Source organism: Panthera uncia (assembly GCF_023721935.1).
Source record: "Panthera uncia isolate 11264 chromosome A3 unlocalized genomic scaffold, Puncia_PCG_1.0 HiC_scaffold_11, whole genome shotgun sequence".
In the NCBI taxonomy this organism is placed as follows: Eukaryota; Metazoa; Chordata; class Mammalia; order Carnivora; family Felidae; genus Panthera; species Panthera uncia.
Genome location: NW_026057578.1, coordinates 26,694,300 through 26,697,819, shown reverse-complemented (window position 1 = coordinate 26,697,819; position 3,520 = coordinate 26,694,300). Strand labels below are relative to the sequence as shown.

The 3,520-nt window shown below is 38.4% G+C and overlaps 1 non-coding gene across 1 annotated transcript; it reads right to left on the bottom strand.

Moving 5' to 3' along the window:
• Nucleotides 1-1,512: 1,512 nt before the first annotated feature.
• Nucleotides 1,513-1,619, bottom strand: LOC125937224 (U6 spliceosomal RNA). The gene has a single exon (XR_007462309.1). It is a non-coding gene; the product is annotated as a U6 spliceosomal RNA (small nuclear RNA).
• Between the last annotated feature and the right edge of the window lie 1,901 nt (nt 1,620-3,520).

Sequence of the window (3,520 nt, the reverse complement as noted above, 5' to 3'; positions counted from 1 at the left end):
ACTATAAACATCCTTGGAACATGTCTTACAGTGAAATATGTCCATATTGTTTGTTGTTGAGTATATATCTAGGGATGGTGGACCACAAGGCATGTAATTGATCATCTTTAGTAGATACCGTCAGTTTTCCAATTTGGCTGAACCAATTATACTCCCACCACGACGGGAGTTCTAGTTGGTACACATCCCTGCCAACACTTGCTGTTGTATATCTTTTCAATTTAACCACCTGATAACTGTATTGGGGTATCACATTATGGCTATAATTTGCCTTTTCCTGATGCACAAATGAACTTGAACCCATTTTCATATTTATTTTCATGTTTGTTAACCACTTGGCTACTTTCTTTTGTGAAATACCTGCTCAAGCCTTTTCCTATTTTTCTCCTGGGTTGTCTTTCTTTTCCTATTGGTTTGTAGGGGTTCTTTTTATATTCCAGATATGAGTTCTTTGTCAGGTTGTAGGTATATGTATTATATACATTTGTATATGTATATATACATATGTATATATGTATATATGTATTTGTATATGTATATGTATATACAATTGTATATGTATATATACATATACAATTCGGTGGCTTGCCTTTTCTTTCTGCCAATGGCGTCAATTGGTGATTTTGTTTTTCCGTTTTGGTCAGCACCGAGAAAGAAAAAACACAGCCTACATCTGATAGCTGAACTAGTTGCTACCAGGTGGACCATGGTGTTTCCCTGCTGAACATAAACAAATTCACAGGACGGTAAAGTCAGAAAAGGGCTCTCTGCGACCAGTATGGAATAAAATGTCTTATATCCTTATAGTTAAGTATGGCTCTTATAGGCAGCATATGGTTGGACTTTGTTTCTTATCACGTTTGGAAATAATAGTCTTTTAATTGGAGCATTTAGCTGATTTGCATTTAAGTTAATGAATTTATTTCAGTTTTTTCAGTCATTTTATTTTATTAAAAAATTTTTAATGTTTATTTATATTTGAGAGAGAGAGAGAGAGAGAAAGTGGAAGAGGAGCAGAGAGACACACACAGAATTTGAAACAGGCTCCAGGCTCTGAGCTGTCAACATAGAGCCCAGCATGGGGCTTGAACCCATGAACCGTGAGATCATGACCCAAGCTGAAGTCAGATGCTCAACCGGCTGAACCACCCAGGGGCCCCATCAGTCATTTCAGAAATAGTGTTTTTTTTTTTAATTTCTCCTTCTTGTTTTACATTCTTTTTTTTTTTTACAGCATCATCAGTCTTTAATAACTTATAGGCAAAATCTAAAAAATAGTTAATAATAATACAGAGGACACACACAGCTTATAAAAACAGTTGTGGATCTACAAATGTGGAGGGGTTCTTGGCACTTTCGCACAGACACAAAAATAAAGACTATTGTGACTAGCATCCCTAGAAAAGCAGCCTGCAGAGACACCCCAGTTGGGGGGTGGGCCAGGGGAGGGGTAGCCCTCGTTCATCCCAGATGCATTCTCCAAACAACCTTCTTTGGCCCCAAAACATATCTAAAAATATGGAACGCTTCACGAATTTGCGTGTCATCCTTGCACGGGGGCCATGCTAATCTTCTCTGTACTGTTCCAATTTTAGTATATGTGCTGCCGCAGCAAGCCCTTGTTTTACATTCTTATACCCATCTTTTCTTGTATTCTTTTGGCCTAATAGAAATTTTATTATTTCTTTTTCCTTCTGTTAACTTGTCAGTTACATGGTTTTGTTTTTGGTTTACAGTTCTTTGAGTGGCTACCCTAGAAATTATAGCACGCATCCTTTACTTATTATAGTCTAATGTAAATTATTGCTTTTGCCAACATACTAGGACCTTAGAACACTTTCACGCCAATAACCTCCATTGTACATTTTATATTACTATGGTTACACATTTAACTCTGCAAATATTATAATGCTCCCCAAAACATTATTATAATTAGTGCTCATCCCGAAAGGTGCCCTCCTTATTGCCCATCACCCATTTAACCTACCCCACCCCCACCGCCTAGCAACCCTCAATTTGTTCTCTGTATTTAAGAGTCTCTTATGGTTTGCCTCCCTCTCTGTTTTTGTCCTATTTTTCCTTCCCTTCCCCTATGTTCATCTATTGAGTTTCTCAAATTCCACATGTCAGTGAAATCACAAGATATGTGTATTTCTCTGACTTATTTTGCTCAGCATAATACCCTCTAGTTCCATTCACATTGTTGCAAATGGCAAGATTCCATTCTTTTTCATCGCCGAGTAGTATTCCATGGTATATGTATACCACATCTTCTTTATCCATTCATCAGATGATGGACATTTGGGCTCTTTCCATAATTTGGCCCCTTCAAATCAGCACTTTTGTATCCTTTGGATAAAATCCTAGTAGTGCAATTGCTGGGTCGTAGGGTAGTTCTATTTTTAATTTTTTGAGAAACCTCCGTATTGTGTTCCAGAGCGGCTGCACCGGCTTGCCCTCCCACCAGCAGTGCAAAAGGGTTCCCCTTTCTCCGCATCCTCGCCAACATCTGTTGTTGCCTGAGTTGTTAACTTTGGCCATTCTGACAGGTGTGAGGTGGTATTTCACTGTGGTTTGGATTTGTGTTTCCCTGATGAGGAGTGATGTTGAGCATTTTTCTCAGGTGTCTGTTAGCCATCTGGATGTCTTCTTTGGAAAAGTATGAGTACACTATTTTTATTAATAACTCATTTGGGGCCTCAATTTCCTAGAGATATTGAGATCCTCATGGTTTGTTACCTTTGTGTAGCCTGGCTTAACTGAAAAGGTGCAGGACAAAGCCTCTCTCTCCTGGACAGAATGTGTGACTAATTTGCATACGGGGAAGTTTCAGGAAAAAAAAAACAAAACCACGCCCTTAAAGATTAGGGCCGTTCGAATTGGAAGTCAGCATGGTGTGAATACCCTTGCAGAGAATTCTGGGCATAACCTAAGTCTCTTAGGTCTCTTTTTAAAATAATCATTTTAATTGAATCATAACGTGTCTACAGAAAAGTGCAAAAATCCTAAGTACATAGTCTGATGAATTATCATAAAGTGAACAAGCCCATGTAACCATTACCTCGGTCAAAAAATAAAACTTTACTAGCATTATGGAAGTTCATCTTATTTTCTTTCGTAAAAGTTATCACTATCTTGATTTCTTTAAAAACCTTTTTTTTAATGTTTAATTTTGAGAGAGAGAGAGAGAGAGAGAGAGAGAGTGTGAGCAGGGGAGGGGCCGAGAGAGAGGGAGACACAGAATCAGAAGCAGGCTCCAGGCTCTGAGCTGTCAGCACAGGGCCCGATTTGGGGCTCGAACTCATGAACCGCGAGATCATGGCCTGAGCCAAAGTCAGACGCTTAACCGACTGAGCCACCCAGGTGCCCTCACTATCTTGATATCTAATGCCATATTAATTTTTTCTTATTTTTAAACTCTGTATAAAAGGGAATTATTTCTTCACTCACCATTGTACTTTTGAGTTTAATTAGTGTTATTTTGTGGAGAAATAGTCTATTTTCTTTGCAATATAGCATA